The sequence below is a fragment of the Mirounga leonina genome, unplaced genomic scaffold (assembly GCF_011800145.1).
Source record: "Mirounga leonina isolate KUSES-001 unplaced genomic scaffold, KU_Mleo_1.0 Mir_376, whole genome shotgun sequence".
NCBI classification, from domain to species: domain Eukaryota; kingdom Metazoa; phylum Chordata; class Mammalia; order Carnivora; family Phocidae; genus Mirounga; species Mirounga leonina.
In genome coordinates, this window is record NW_023270718.1 from 10,955,150 (window position 1) to 10,971,997 (window position 16,848).

At 41.9% G+C, this 16,848-nt stretch overlaps 1 non-coding gene across 1 annotated transcript; it reads left to right on the top strand.

The window, feature by feature from the left end:
• Positions 1–5,785: 5,785 nt before the first annotated feature.
• Positions 5,786–5,888, top strand: LOC117998389. Its single transcript, XR_004675981.1, has one exon. It is a non-coding gene; the product is annotated as a U6 spliceosomal RNA (small nuclear RNA).
• The last annotated feature ends 10,960 nt before the right edge of the window (positions 5,889–16,848 follow it).

Here is a 16,848-nt window from a genome sequence, read left to right on the forward strand (position 1 = left end):
CATAAGGTGAATGTGCTTAGAAGAGGGAGGCCTCTTTGCTAATAGGGTCATTAAGCAAAAACTTGAAGGATATGAGGGATAACTATGTGAGTATTTTTGGAATAAGTTCTAGGCAAAATGTGCAGGTGGCTAGATAGCTTTGGTAGGTGGAGCCTTCACAGGGCTCCTCAGCAGTTGAGGACTCCAGCCAGGTTGGCCATTAGCCTGACTTGCTCACTGCAGAGACACTGAGGGGATGTATGTGAGAAACTTTGGCTCTGCCTCTAGGAATCTGCAATTTTTCACTGTGGTGGACTACAAGGCCTGGAACTAGGCAGCCTCGTTTTTCATCGAATCCTGGTTTTCAAGTTTGATTCCTAGACCTTTACCATTCATGTCACCTGGTGATTTGTTAGAAATGCTCATTCTTCTCTGGTAAGTGCTGTGAATTGTGCAAGACTGTTGAATCTCAGATCTGTACCTCTGAAACAAATAATGCAATATATGTTAAGGGAAAAAAAAAGAAGAAGATAGCAGGAGGGGAAGAATGAAGGAGGGGAAATCAGAGGGGGAGACGAACCATGAGAGACGATGGACTCTGAAAAACAAACTGAGGGTTCTAGAGGGGAGGGGGGTGGGAGGATGGGTTAGCCTGGTGATGGGTATTAAAGAGGGCACGTTCTGCATGGAGCACTGGGTGTTATGCACAAACAATGAATCATGGAACACTACATCTAAAACGAATGATGTAATGTATGGTGATTAACATAACAATAAAAAATTTTTTAAAAAGAAATGCTCATTCTCATTTCAGAAACTAGCCTAGTGAAACAGAGATTCTGTGGTCAAGGCCTAGAATCTGTGTTTTAACAATTTTCCAGGTGATTCTGATATAACATTCCATTGTACTGTTGTGGTTTCTGTAGACCAGGTCACAGTGTTTCTCACAAAAGGAGTCACCTCTAAATCTGCAGGATTTCTGAACTGATATTAAAAAAGAAGGGATCAGTATATACAATTATAAAATAGAACGTGAAAGGTGCCTGGGTGGCTCAGTCATTTGAGTGTCCAACCTTTGGTTTTGGCTCAGGTCATGATCTCAGGGTCATGAGATCGAGCCACCTGTCACATTCCATGCTCAGAGAGGAGTCTGCTCAAGATTCTCTCTCCCTCTCCCTCTGTCCTTCACCTACTCTCTCTCTCGAAAATAAATAAAATCTTTGGGGCGTCTGGGTAGCTCAGTCGTTAAGCGTCTGCCTTTGGCTCAGGTCATGGTCCCAGGGCCCTGGGATCGAGTCCCATATCGGGCTCCCTGCTCATCGGGAAACCTGCTTCTCCCTCTCCCACTCCCCCTGCTTGTGTTCCCTCTCTTGCTGTCTCTCTGTCAAATGAATAACTGCAATCTTTAAAAAAAGAAGAAGAACATGTTAAGTAATAGGTTGTATCTGCCTGACTGTATAAAAAAGTGAGATTTCTTACTGACTTCACAATCTCTTTATTGGATTGCCTGTGATGCACATCACATCTGTTTTAATGCTTATTAATAGTAAAACTGTTTTGTTTTCTTTCCTTCTACTTGTGTGCAAAGGTTTTCTGGGTTAGCAGGATATTTTGTTTATGTTTCCCCAAGAGATCCTCCTACCTCAGAACTCCAAAATGCTGAAGGTACAACACCAAAAGTGAACTCTATGAACTTTGGGTGATAATGATGTGTCAATTTAGGTAATGAACCACTCTAATATAGGGAGGCTGTGCATCTGGGGACAGTCAGGCAGTATATAGGAACTCCCTGTAATTTCTGCTCTATTTTCTATGAACCTAAAACTGCTCTAAGATAAGTTTTTTTCAAAAATTAAAATTTATTAGTGAAAAACACTTAACGTTTTAGAAAGTCATCTTTGAGTAATTATTATTTTAATATTTTTTATTATGATAAAATATACATCATGAAAAATTTACCATTTTAACCATTTTAATTGTACAATTCAGTGGCAGTAAGTACATTCACACTGTAGTGCAACTGTCAAGACTATCCATCTCCAGAATTCTTACATCACTCAATGAGGTCCTTCTGTTCTCATGGAGCTTAGGGCCTGGCTTGGTGGCACATGGAAACGTCCTGGTTCTCCAAGTGTGAAACCTCTCCAAAAGGACCAAAAGACTGTCCTCTTGGGTCTTTATGAAGGCTTTATTACAAAGTCATGATTGCCTAAGTCACGGGCCATTGGATGATGCAACCTCCAGCTTCTCTCCTTCCCTGAAGGTAGGGTGTTGGAAATAGGGACTGAAAGTTCTAATCCTTTATCACATGATTGCTCTTCCTGGCACCTTGCCTCTGAACCTTGGGTGGGTTTGAAAAGGAAAAATCACCTTCATTAATAACAAGACACTCATTTTACCTTTATAGCTCTGAAGCATTTTCAGGAATTATGGATGAAGACCAATATATCTAAGAAATGATATAATATATAACAATATAACATTCCTTATAAATCACTGTATCACACCAGCAATGAACAAATGGAATTGGATATTAAAAATATTACCATTTACATTATTAGTACCGTCAAAATAAATTACTTAGGCATCAATCTAACAAAACATGTACAAGATATATATAGGGAAAATTATAAAATTCTGATTAAAGATATCAAAGAAGAACTAAATAAATGGATGTACCATGTTCATGAACAGGAAGACTCAATATTGTCTAAATGTCAGTTTTCCTCAAATTTGCCTATGTATTCAACACAATCTTAAAAATCCCAGCAAGTTATTTTGTGGATATTGACAAACTAATTCTAAAGTTTGTATGGACAGGCAAAAGAGCCAAAATACTAACTAATTCAATATTGAAGAAGAAGAACAGAGTCGAAGACTGACACTACCCAACTTCAAGATTACTGTAAAGCTACAGTGATGAAGACAGTGTGTTACTGGCTAAAGGATAAAAAGATTAATGGAACAGAATAGTGAGCTCAGAAATAGACCCACAAACTCAACTGATCTTTGACAATGTAACAAAAGCAATGCAATGGAGCACAAATAATATTTTCAACAAATATGCTGGAACAACTGGACATCTACATACAAAAAAAAAAAAAAAAAAGAATCTAGACATAGCCTTTATTCCCTTACAAAGATGAACTCAAAGTGCATGATAGACCTAAATGCACAGCAAAAAAACCTATAAAATTCCTAGAAGATAACATAGGAGAAAACTTAGATAATTTTGGGTATGATGCTAACTTTTTCAATACAAAACCAAAGGCACAATTCATTACAGAAATAAGTGGGGGCGCCTGGGTGGCTCAGTCGTTAAGCGTCTGCCTTCGGCTCAGGTCATGATCCCAGGGTCCTGGGATCGAGCCCCACATCGGGCTCCCTCCTCCGCGGGAGGCCTGCTTCTCCCTCTCCCACTCCCCCTGCTTGTGTTCCTTCTCTCACTGTGACTCTCTGTCAAATAAATAAATAAAATCTTCAAAAAAAAAAAAGAAAGAAAGAAGTGATAAAGCTGGACTTCATTAAAATTCAGAACTTCGGCTCAGCAAAAGACAATGTCAATAGAATAAGAAGAAAAGTCACAAATGAGAAGAAAACATTTACAAAAGACAAATCTGATGAAAGGTTGTTATCAAAAATGTACAAAGAACTCTTAAAACCCAACAGTAACAAAACACTTTTATAAAAAATGGGCAAAAAATACAAAAAAAAAAAAAAAAGGACTAAAGACCTTAACAGACACCTCACCAAATAAGATACACATATCACCACTGAACATATGAAATTATGTTCAACATCATATGTCATTAAGAAATTACAAATTCAAATGAGATACTACTACATACCTAACAGAATCACCAATATCCAAAACACTGACAATATCAAATGCTGGTGAGAAGGTGAACAACAGGAATTCTCATTCATTTCTGGTAGGAATGCACACTTGCATAACCACTTTGGAATGTAGTCTGACAGTGTCTAACAAAACTAAACATACTCTTACTACACAATCCAGTTATCACATTCCTTGGTATTTACCCAAATGGGTTGAAAACATGTCCACACAAAAACCGGCACACAGATGTTACAGCAGCTTTATTCATAGTTCCCAAACTGGGAAGCAACCAAGATTCACTTTAATAGATAAATGCATACATAAACCCTAGTATATTCAACAATGGAATATTATTCAGAACTAAAAAGAAATTAACTTTCAAGCCAGAAAAGACACAAAAGAACCAAAAATGCATACTGCTAAGTGAAAGAAGATAATCTGAAAAGGCTACATATTTGTCATTCCAATTATTTAACACTTAGGAAAAGGCAAAACTTTGGACACAGTAAAAAGATCAGTGGTTGCCAGGGCTTACAGTAAGGAGTGGATGAATATGCAGAGCATGAAGGACTTTTAGGGTAGCAAAATTATTCTGTATGATATTATGATACATATCATTATACATTTGTCAAATCCATAGAATATACAACACCAAAAGCAATTTCTAATTTCAGCTATGAACTTTGGGTGATAATGATGTGTCAGTTTAGGTTCATTGATTATAACAAATACACCACTCTAATATAGGATGTTCATAGTCAGGGAGGCTCTGTGTCAGGGGACAGGCAGGCACTATACAGGAACTCCCTATACTTACTGCTCTATTTTGCTATGAATCTAAAATTCCTCTAAAATAAGTTTCTTTTAAAAACTAAAAATAGGTGGAGTGCCTGGGTGGTTCAGTCGGTTAAACATCTGCCTTCAGCTCAGGTCATGATCCCAGGGTCCTGGGATCGAGTTCCGTGTCGGGCTCTGCATCTCCCTCTCCCTCTGCCCCCTGGCGCGTGTTCTCCCTCTTTCTCAAATAAATAAAATCTTTTAAAAAATAAAATTAAATTAATATTAAAAAATAAAAATTTTAAAAAAAATTTAAAAATAGGGGTGCCTGGATGGCTCAGTCGGTTAAGTGTCTGCCTTCAGCTCAGGTCATGACCCCGGAGTCTGGAGAGGGAGCCCGGCATAGGGCTCCCAGGAGCCTGCTTCTCACTCTGCCCCTCCCCCCACACTCGTGTTCACTCTCTTTCTCAAATAAAATCTTTTTTTTTTTTTTAAAGATTTTATTTATTTATTTGAGAGAGAGAGAATGAGAGAGAACACATGAGAGGGGATAGGGTCAGAGGGAGAAGCAGACTCCCTGCCGAGCAGGGAGCCCGATGCGGGACTCGATCCAGGGACTCCAGGATCATGACCTGAGCCAAAGGCAGTCGCTTAACCAACTGAGCCACCCAGGCGCCCTCAAATAAAATCTTTTAAAAATAGATTAATTAACTGGGGCGCCTAGGTGGCTCAGTTGTTAAGCATCTGCCTTCAGCTCGGGTCATGATCCCGGGGTCCTGGGATCGAGCCCTGCATCGGGCTCCCTGCTCAGCAGGAAGCCTGCTTCTCCCTCTCCCACCTCTCTCACTGTTTCTCTGTCAGATAAATAAAAAATAAAATCGTAAAAAATAATAAATAAAATAGATTAATTAAAAATTAAAAATAGAGGGGCACCTGGCTGGCTCAGTCGGTACAGCATGCAACTCTTGATCTCAAGGCCCTGAGTTTGAGCCCTACACTGGGTGTGGAACCTAATTAAAATTAAATAAATAAAATTAAAAATAGAAATGATCACACTTTTAATTAAAAGCTTTTATATAATTAAATGGGAAAATGTACACATTTAGGGGCATGGAATGTACATGAGTTTGAGTAGCTCTTCTTTCCCCTTTGATCTCTGGGTGAAAGTTGATGTCAAAATAGGTTTCTAGGGTGCTCGCTCGGGCAGCACATACACTAAAATTGGAACGATACGGAGATTAGCATGACCCTTGAGAAAGGATACACGCAAATTCGTGAAGCATTCCATATTTTTACAAGTGAAGTCTTTTTTTTTTAAAGATTTTATTTATTTGACAGAGACACAGCGAAAGAGAGAACACAAGCAGGGGGAGTGGGAGAGGGAGAAGCAGGCTTCCCGCCAAGCAGGGAGCCCGATGCGGGGCTCAATCCCAGGACCCTGGGATCATGACCCGAGCCGAAGGCAGACGCTTAACGACTGAGCCACCCAGGTGCCCCTATAAGTAAAATCTTAAAAAAATAAATAAATTTGACTTTCTCCTGTTTAAAAAAAAAAAAAATACTAGGTTTATAGGGGCACCTGAGTGTCTCAGTCAGTTAAGTGTCTGTCTTTGGCTCAAGTCATGATCCCAGAGTCCTGCAATCGAGCCCCGCATGAGCCCCTGCATCCGTTCCCTGCTCAGCAGGGAATGTGCTTCTCCCTCTGTCCCTCCACGAACTTGTTTTCTTTCTTTCTCTCTCTCTCTTTCTCTCTCTCTCTCTCTCGTGCGGCGCACGCGATCAAAAATAAATAAATAAAATCTTTAAAAAAATAAATAGGTTTGGGGGCGCCTGGGTGGCTCTGTTGGTTAAGCGACTGCCTTCGGCTCAGGTCATGATCCTGGAGTCCCGGGATCAAGTCCCGCATCGGGCTCCCTGCTCAGCAGGGAGTCTGCTTCTCCTTCTGACCCTCCCCCCTCTCATGCTCTCTCTTATCTCATTCTCTCTCTCAAATAAATAAATAAAATCTTTTAAAAAAAATAGATAAATAAATAATTAAATAGGTTTGTAATAAAAATTTCTTGCACCTAGTTACTTGAGAAAAAATTTTGGGGCACTATCTACATACTCTGTTTGATTGTAGGGTACAAGGGCAAAGTCTTCACTGCTTATTCTTAGCCCCTCGTAATTATTCAGAACCTTTAAGATAATTCTAGATTCTAGAAACTGATCAGTGACTGATTATCATCCAAGTGTATTCTCAATCTGAGTTTTAGGATATTAGCACATGATTCTAGAAGAAATATGGGGAGGGGGCGCCTGCGTGGCTCAGTCCTTGGGCGTCTGCCTTTGGCTCAGGTCATGATCCCAGGGTCCTGGGATCGAGCCCCATATCAGGCTCCCTGCTCAGCGGGAAGCCTGCTTCTCCCTCTCCCACTCCCCCTGCTTGTGTTCCCTCTCTCACTGTGTCTCTCTCTGTCAAATAAATAAATACAATCTTTAAAAAAAGTAAATAAAATTTAAAAAAAAGAAGATGGGGGAGGGTCCTAGTCACATACATAAAGATCCTCAATGCATAGCCATGCCGTCTGCTCTAACAATGGAACTATGGATGCTATCCTGATGAGAGGCGGAGTACCAGGTTTAGAACCCAGCAGAGACTGGGATTCAGAGAGAAATAGCCCAACATGGAGCACAGCACACCAGGCCATTCCTGTAACTGCTGTTTCTGTGTTTTCTTTGTGAATCCATTCTGCTTCCCAAAACCATTCCTACCAATTCTTTTACATCAGGGCACAGAGACACTTTGTTGGCTTAGCAAAGTAAACCTTTATTAGAATTCTGTATTGATTATTCTCAAGTCCATTTCAATTGTGTCAGAAAATGTATTTTAGTTCAGTTCCTGACACGCAGTTGTTTTTTTTTTTTTTTTTTAAAGATTTTATTTATTCATGAGAGACAGAGAGAGAGAGAGAGGCAGAGGGAGAAGCAGGCTCCCAAGGAGCAGGGAGCCCGATGCGGGACTTGATCCCAGGACCCTGGGATCATGACCTGAGCCGAAGGCAGATGCTTAACCATCTGAGCCACCCAGGCGCCCCCTCCTGACATGCAGTTTTAAGCAGTCCTTTTTCTCATTACTGAAGACTTTCACTGTCCCATCTGTCTTAGAATCTGGGTTTTCATCAATCTAGATTGTAGCTTCACTACAGCTTGCCCCCTATTTTTCTAATGAACAGCTGCTTATTCTCTATACCTTAAAGAAACAATTGACTTAAATATGATTTTCACCAGAAAACATCTCACGTTTTCCACAAAAAAATGTCTCATTCTCTAGAATTGTGCCACACTCTGAATGCTTTTTTTATGTGATTTCTAACATGATTCATCTCTTATTCCTTCTCTCTCTCCCTCTTCTCTCCTTCTCTCACCTCTGTTTGCTGTATCACTCTCTTGCTTTACCCTATGTGTTTACTCTCTCTCTCTGATACAAGATCACACCTGGCCACAGATAATTTACTAAATGTATGCAGTGACTGTGTACTAAGCTTCCATGAAAGGGGGACACAGGAAAATGATGACCATCTAGAGTGGCTTCCTAGACTTGGAATATTCTTCATAGGGATTTATTCGTGGCAAATGAAGAGGAAATGGGACTGAGTTGAATTTAGGACAGGTCCTAGATGTCAGACATTTTCTGTTTTTCATACTATTTAGTGGAATCCTCAAGAGTGGAGTTGTATGAGCTTTGATGGTTATGAAACCAAATCTTTATAGTACAATTAGATTGTCTTCTATCTGCTGTTCCATCTGCCTTTTGAAATCCTCATGTTGCCTCTTCACACTGCAGAGCCATGAATTTTTTTTTTTTTTTTAAGATTTTTGTTTATTTATTTGACAGAGAGAGAGAGACAGTGAGAGAGGGAATACAAGTAGGGGGAGTGAAAGAGAGAGAGAGAGAGAAGCAGGCTTCCCGCGGAGCAGGGAGCCCGATGTGGGGCTCTATCCCAGGACCCTGGGATCACGACCTGAGCTGAAGGCAGACGCTTAACAACTGAGCCATCCAGGCGCCCCAGAGCCATGAATATTTTTATAATGCACGCTTGTAGATGAGGTAAGATAACATAGTATGTAGGAAGCTCCCAATTCAGAGAGACTCCAAATCTCACAACACCATCTGGAGTATGATAATGTTTCTCTAACTGGGTGAGTACATGCTTAAGAAATCAAGACTGTACTTCCATAGGAAAAAATTCTGTGAACTGCAAAAAAAAAAAAATCTTCCCTCCCCTCTTAAATGGAGAAAATACGAATTTAAGAGATGGAGTTACTTCAGGTAGCAAAGGTTGTGATTTTATCAGTTTCAAAATTCAAATGTTTTCCTAAGATGTTTTTTCCTAACTTGAGCAGCTTTCACCTAATCTCATCCTTTCTCTTGACCACTTTGCTCTTTCCATTCCTCCTACTCATAAATATCTTTTTTTTTTTTTTTAAAGATTTTATTTATTTGACACAGAGAGAGAAAGCACAAGTAGGCAGAGAGGCAGGCAGAGAGAGAGGGAGAAGCAGGCTCCCCACGGAACAAGGAGCCCAATGCGGGACTCGATTCCAGGACCCTGGGATCATGACCTGAGCCGAAGGCAGCCGCTTAACCGACTGAGCCACCCAGGTGCCCCCTCACAAATATCTTTTTAAACCTTTTAGTTCTATTTGGATCTGAGTGACTGGATTCCAGGGATGAGGCAACTGATGTTTGCTATGAGTTCATTTGTTTTACAAATGGTGTCAGTGCTCATATACTATACATTTAAAATCTGGTAGGAAACTTAAGTGAGAGAAGAAATACTGTTTCAAATGAAACAAAACCACCTAACATCTAAGGGACCATGGAATTCTGTCTTGATAGACTGTGCATGTGCAAGAAGACACAAATGTCCTTTGTGATGTGAAAAGCTGTCTTCCCAACTTTTGAAAAATATGTGGGGGCGCCTGGGTGGCTCAGTCGTTAAGTGTCTGCCTTCAGCTCAGGTCATGATCCCAGGGTCCTGGGATCGAGCCCCACATTTGGCTCCCTGCTCAGCGGGAGGCCTGCTTCTCCCTCTCCCTCTGCCTGCCGCTCTGCCTACTTGTGCTCTCTATCTCTGTTAAATAAATTAATAAAAATCTTTAAAAAAAAAAAGAAAGAAAAATATGTGAATGTGTTTGGTTTTCTCCATATAAGTAGGATTTCAACAACTCTCATCTAGAGCACAAGGGCAGCTTCTTATTAGTCACTGCGGTCAATAGTTGGACCTCAAAACACCAAACCTTCTTGCTTTACAGTCTTACTCAGCGCTCTGTGCTTTTTCACAGAAGTCTCTTGTGATCCTTTTATTTCTGTGGTATCAGCTGTAAAGCCTCCACTTTTTTTTTTTTTTAAGATTTTATTTATTTATCTGACAGAGAGCACACAAGCAGGGGGAGCATCAGGCAGAGAGAGACGGAGAAGTAGTCTCCCCAGTGAGCAGGGAGCCCGATGCGGGACTCGATCCCAGAACCGTGGGATCATGACCTAAGCCGAAGGCAGATGCTTAACCGACTAGGCCATCCAGGTGCTCCAAGGCTTCACTTTTTATATAATTTTAATGGGATCCTTTCTCTTTTTTACATTGGTTAATCTAGCTAGTTTTGTCAATTTTGCTTTTCTTTGCAAAAAAAACAATTCTTGATTTCATTGATAATTTCCATTGTTTTTCTAGTATCTATTTCATTTATTTCTGTTCTAATCTTTATCGTTTATTTTCTTCTGCTAACTTTGGGCTTAATTTATTGTTTTTCTAGTTCCTAGAAGTGTAAAGCAAAGGTTGCTTATTTGAGATCTTTTATTTTAACGTAGATATTTATATCTATAACCTTTTCTTATAACTGCTTTCCCTGCATCCTATAAGTTTTGGTATGTTGTATTTTCATTTTCATTTGTTTCAAGATAATTTTTTATTTCCCTTTTGATTTCTTCTTTGACCCACTGGTCGTTCAGGAGTGTGTTGTTTAATTTCCATTTATTTGTGAGTTTTCCCATTTTCCTCATGTTATTTACTTCTACTTTAATACCACTATGGTGAGAAAAGATACTAGATATTATTTCAATCTTCTTAAATTTGTTGACTTGTTTTGTGGCACAACACATGATCTTTCTTTGTTTTTTCACTATCTTATTTGCCAAAATTCATTTTTAAAAAGCAGGTAAAAGGGGCACCTGGTGTATCAGTCGTTAAGCATCTGCCCTTGGCTCAGGTCATGATCCCAGGGTCCTGGGATCAAGCCCCACATCGGGCTCCCTGCTCAGCGGGAGGCCTGCTTCTCCCTTTCCCTCTGTCCCTGCTTGTGTTCCCTCTCTTGCTGTCTCTCTCTGTCAAATAAATGAATAAAATCTTTAAAAAAAAAAAAAAAAGCAGGTAAAAGATAACCAACATTCTACCAAAGAAGACAAACACCTGGCAAATAAACAAATGAAAAAATGCTAAACATCAGGGAAATGCACCTAAAACCACAGTTGAGATAAAATTGCTAAATATTCATTAAAAGGGTCAAAACTTTAAAAGATTAACTGTATCTACTATTGGCAAAGATAAGGAAGAAGTAGAACTCTTACACACTGCTAGTAGAACCATTTTAGATCAGTTTGACATTTCTTAAAAAGTTAATACATTCACCCAGCTTGTGATTCCAGCTGAAGTAGTAACACAAGACAAATGAAACACAGCCACATAAAGAACTGTATTAAAACATCTGTAGTAATTTTATTTGTAACAACCAATACCGTAAAGCAGTCGATATCCATAAACAGATGAATGAATATATAAACCGTGGTATTTCATAGAAAATCATACCTCTCAGCGATATAAAAATAATGAACTACTCATGTAAGTGTCATTGCTGAATCTGAAAATAAACGTTCTGCAGAGGGCACCCATGGGAGGAAAAAAAGGGTAAACAATTTATTATTTCAATCACATAAAAATCTAGACAATGCAAACTAATCTGTTATAAAGATCAGTGGTTGCCTGAAGGGCAGAGAGAGAGAGACATCATTAAAGTGCTGCACAAAAATACGGGAGTGACGGATAGGTCCGTTTTCATGATTGTGATGAGTTAAGTGAATTTCAACTTATTGAGCTGTACAGTTTAAATATGTACAGTTTATTGCATGTCATCTATATCTTATCACAGCTTTAGAAACATGGTTCAAAATAAAACCTGGATTTCCTACTGGTTTGTAAAATCTCCCTCTATTGACTCCACCATCTCTCCTCATGCCCCAGGAGAGGATGCCTTGCCTCAGTGATAACAAATAAAGGTAAACAATGAAAGCCATTTCCACTTGATTGAATAAAAGGAATGCAGGCTGAGCATGAAGGCCACAATCACTGACCAAGACATCTCCTTTCTCTAGACACCCTGGTTTTCCTCCCTACACAGCAATGGCCTTGAGACAGAGCGCCCAAAAAAGCTACAAGAGTCACAAAAACTTTACATTACTTTTCCTGACAGGTCCTCAAGCTACACAAAATACACCCTTCTGGAAATCCTGAGAATTTCTGTACCTGCTCACCCTTCACAGCCATAGTGACTAAACCTTGTGGACACCCTTTTAAAAGAGGCCCATTCCAACTAGTTTGTTGTAGTCTCCTCACTCCCTATAACTCCAGTGGGGTTTTGTTTGTTTGTTTTTAACAATCATGATTCCTCCTATAATCCTTCAACTAGTGGCACCACCCTAAAGAATTCTGGACACCAGAGCACATGGCCCCTTTGCAGGACACGAGGAACAGATTTCCCTTACCAGTGCTGAGCACAATGCCACATCCCCTGTGAATAAGAGAACAATTCTCACAAACACCAGAGGTTGTCACAGCTGTCTCCTCCTCAGGTTGACCCCTGAACCTACAAAATATCCTGACATCCAAGCTATAAATAAGGACCATAAAGCCCTGCAGTCTTTCCTGGGAGGCTGTGGGCAGCAATGCAAACTAGGCCAAAATGAGAAAGCTATATATATTCTGCCGTAATACTGTCCTATCTGAGGCACACAAAGTTTGGTCCCAACAAAAGCTGGTCACACGTTCATGCTAGCAGAACTCAGTTGTTCTCAGCAGAACAACTTAAATAGTTGTTTTCAAACTGCCACATACACAGTGAATAGAGCCCCCAAGATTAAAGGTGCCTTAAATAAGGCCTTCATTATCACACAAACCAGAACAATGGAAGGCAGGCTGTTCCTAGGTTTGTGATTTGGAGGCTGGAAAATTCCATCACAAGAGTCATGTGAGACCAGTAACATCCCTGGGAAGTCTATGTTTTCAGATCATGAGCATTGTCTTCCGGGCCCAAACTGGGTCAGGTCTATGGCCTAACTCATCAGAGAGAAAGAAATGAGAAAGGAATGAATGATCAGGCTTCTCACATATCCTTTCACAAACAGGAGAACAGGGAAGTTTTACTTCCCTAAACACAATGTAGTTAGTGAATGAGACACACCTTGGGTACCTTCCAAGGGGCAGAAATAGAAAAGCTTCTGCAACAGAACGGAGGGACATAAATCTGGTAATGGCCCGGGCAGTTTAAAAACATACCTCTCACATACCTGGAATTTAGTGGCTGTTCTGATGTAGGAGATTAAATTCAGGTAGATGGCACCCTCATAAGGGACCACCTCCAGTGTTATAAAGAATATAGAACTAGCACACTCCCTGCACATCTACGTAAATTCCCTAAGTTTGCTATGTGAATTTTCTGGCATTCAATGAGACAGGGCCTCCACCTGAGCAGTCAGCACATTCATGAGGCCTTCATCCAGTGTGAACTTTCCAACACTGAAGGAGCAACAGAGCTTTTTTCCTCATACTCAAAAGGCCTTTCTCCAGTGTGAATTCTGATGCTGAAAGAGCACAGAACTTTAGCTAAAAGATTTCCCACATTCCCCACACTCATAAGGCCTTGATTCACTATGAAACCTCAGGTAATTAAAGAGACTGGATCTGTAAGGAAAGAAGTTCCCACATTCCCTGCACACATAAGGCCTCTCCCCAGTGTGAACTCTGTGGTGCTGAATGCGATTGGCCTTGTTGCTAAATAATTTACCACATTCCACACACTCATTAAGGCCCTTTTCCAGTGTAACTCTCCAATGGTGATTGAGGTGGCACCTTTTGCTAAAAGACTTCCCACACACACCACATACATAATATCTTGTTGTAGAAAGGTCTCTCTAGTATTAAATAAATGTGTATTTGTTCTCACAAGTTTTCATGCATCTTCCCCATTTATAATGAATTTTTATATCATGTAAGCCCACTACACACTCGGTACTGTTCTTTGATTTCTCCACAGTGTAAGTTGACTTATTGTTGGAGAGACCCTGAGCTGGTCAAGAAGTCCTTCCCAACCTCCCTGCAGGTAAAGGGCTTCCTTGACACACAGAACTTGCAGCTCTTTACATGTGAGGCTCTGCTTCTGAAGTGTTTCTCTCCAGTGTCCTGCTTCCGGTGCTGTGGAAGGTTTCCAGTAAAACATAATCATTTCCCACATGCCCCACAGGTGTATGGTTTCTGCCTGGTATGTGTTCCTTGGTGCAGCCAAGTAAAAAATCTCTCTCAAGACTAGGCTACATATCTCACAGGAGCAGGCCTTCTGGGCAGACACACCTGCCTTGGAGTCCTGACCCGTGACACTCCTACAGAAATGCTCTGCTCAAAAGGTGCCTCCTCGTTATGTGCTCCACACCAACAACCTGAAAGAAATAAAATGCTGGAGGAGTCCATGATGACTCTGGTTGGAGGGGACCACCCATACACAAGAATGTTTTTCCCAAACCCAGGACAAATCCATGCGATTGTCGGCAGAACCAGAACTGTTTCAGGTTGAGGACAGAGAGCCTCTGCTCCAGGGAAATAAAGAGCATAAAACGGGGAAGGTCTCAAATGGTGAAGGACGCAACTATAACGTGTGACACGTGGAGGAAAGCAGGGTCTATAACCTGTTTTTCTGCAAATAACTTCCAGCCAGCTCTTGTTTCCTGGTGACATATGACCACTATGTGGAAGGGTATGTCCAGAACCAAGAAAATCCAAATGCAATAGAGTTGCTCATGTTCAAGGACTATTTGAAGATATATGCATACCTCATGACAAAATATGTAGAGGTCACTGCTGGGAAGCACTGCAGATGGAGCAGTGAGAAAAGCAGGTAAGACGTGGAGTCCAGAGAGGTAGGGACTGGTCCCGCAAAGGGTTTAAGAGCAGAAGTGACATGTAGAGTTGACAAGTAGGCCAAGTGTCAAGACTGGTGAAGAAACAGCCGAAATGTGCCCATTGTGAATCCACAGAGACATGAATAAGCAAGAACTTTGGCCTGAATGACATCTTGCCTCAACTACCCCTTGTCTCTGCATCTCTCTCATGTCCATTCTTATCTTAAGCCTTGGCCACCTCCTAGACTAATCTGTCTAATACACCCTACCTTTAAGCACACATACCTCCCTCACCAGCATTTATGAATTACAATACCGTCACTCAGGTACTCAAGTGAGAGACCCAGTGCTCAGCCCCTACCCTCTATTTCCTGGCCTATGAACATCTTCACGCCAGTTAACAAGAAGATTATACCTCCTAAATGTAACGACAGGTTACTTACGTGGGTCCACACAGTAAATACCACATTTTGAATGTCTCCAATTTGAACCGCTCTTTTGATTTCTCAACTTGTGTTTCCAGCTGCCAATCTGATGCCTCCACTCAGTGGTCTCTGAAATACCTCAGAATCTAAACATGGCCAAAACAAAGCTCCTAATATCCCCGGTGAATATTATTCCTACTACCAACTTCCCCCCTCTCAGTTGGAACTTCCATTCCTACAGCTGCAAAGATCAAACACCCTGGGGGTATCCCTGATATCTCCGTTTCTCTCCCTCACCACCCACATTAGAAAATCTAGTTTCCCGGGGCGCCTGGGTGGCTCAGTCGTTAAGCGTCTGCCTTCAGCTCGGGTTATGATCCCAGGGTCCTGGGATTGAGCCCCGCATCAGGCTCCCTGCTCGCTGGGAGGCCTGCTTCTCCCTCTCCCACTCCCCCTGCTTGTGTTCCCTGTCTCGCTATGTCTCCCTCTGTCAAATAAGTAAATAAAATCTTAAAAAAAAGAAAATCTAGTTTCCCGTTTTAAAACATGCATCCCACGGTTGCATCCAGAAAAGCAACCACCCTAAATCACAGTCCTGGTCAACTAACCCTCACTAGTCTATGGTAGTAGCCTCTGCCCCGATTTCCCTTGTGCTTCCCTCATTCCCATGGTCTGTCCTCTGCTTTAGTCAGGAGCCTGTTTTGACTTTCCTAACTTTGTATCTCTCCTCTAATCCAACCTCCCATTACGTCCAGAATAGACGCCCAATTTTTCAGGCAGTCACTCCTGTCCTGACACCTGTCCCCCTGCTCTTTGTTCTTTCATAAAAGGAGACCTGTGGTTCCTGAACACCCCTCGCTCAGATTTACCTCCATGTATTTGCACATCCTGGTACCCGCTCCTCGGTTAACCCTAAACACTCATTTATGTTGGTTGACAGGAATGGGAACACCTTCATATAACCCCTGACATCAACTTAGGATTCTGAAAACAGCAGATAAGAGTCCCAGGGCACCACAATCCAGACAACATCTGGGTGTCAATCAGGGTCAGTAAGGGACTAGGACACCCTCTACATACGCGTGTTGTTTCCCTCAGTGCTTCTGCAGTCCTGGGACTCTGCGGGAAAAGGCAGGCAGGCCTTTAAAGAATGCGATCACGGGGGAAAGGGAGGTTGATGCGCTCATGCCTCTCGGTACCCTTCCCTGGCCCTGGAGCCAAGTGACCTCGGGATGGCTGTCTAACCAGTGCGCCTCAGTGCTCAATGTTGCCTTTTACCAGTGGTGTGACCCTGAACAAAGACTCAACCTCCCAGTGCCTCAGTGCACTCATCTCCCTCCTCCAAACTGCTCTTTAGAATTCCTTGGGGGAGTCTTGAAACCCTCAAGGAGATCGTGTCTCTCCTTCGGCCAAAGTCCCCGTGGCGTCTAGTGTCCTCACCTGAAGGTTCGGCACCTCGGCCCGCAGTCCGGGCGTGACCCCCCTCACGCGCTGTCCCCCGAGGGCAGACTCCTCCCGCCTCAGGCCCCCTGCAGCCTCCCTCCAGCGCCCCTCCAGCCTCTGCCCCCCTCCAGCCTCGGCCCCGGCCGCCCTCGGCCCGGAGCCCGCTCCCGCACGGGGCCCCC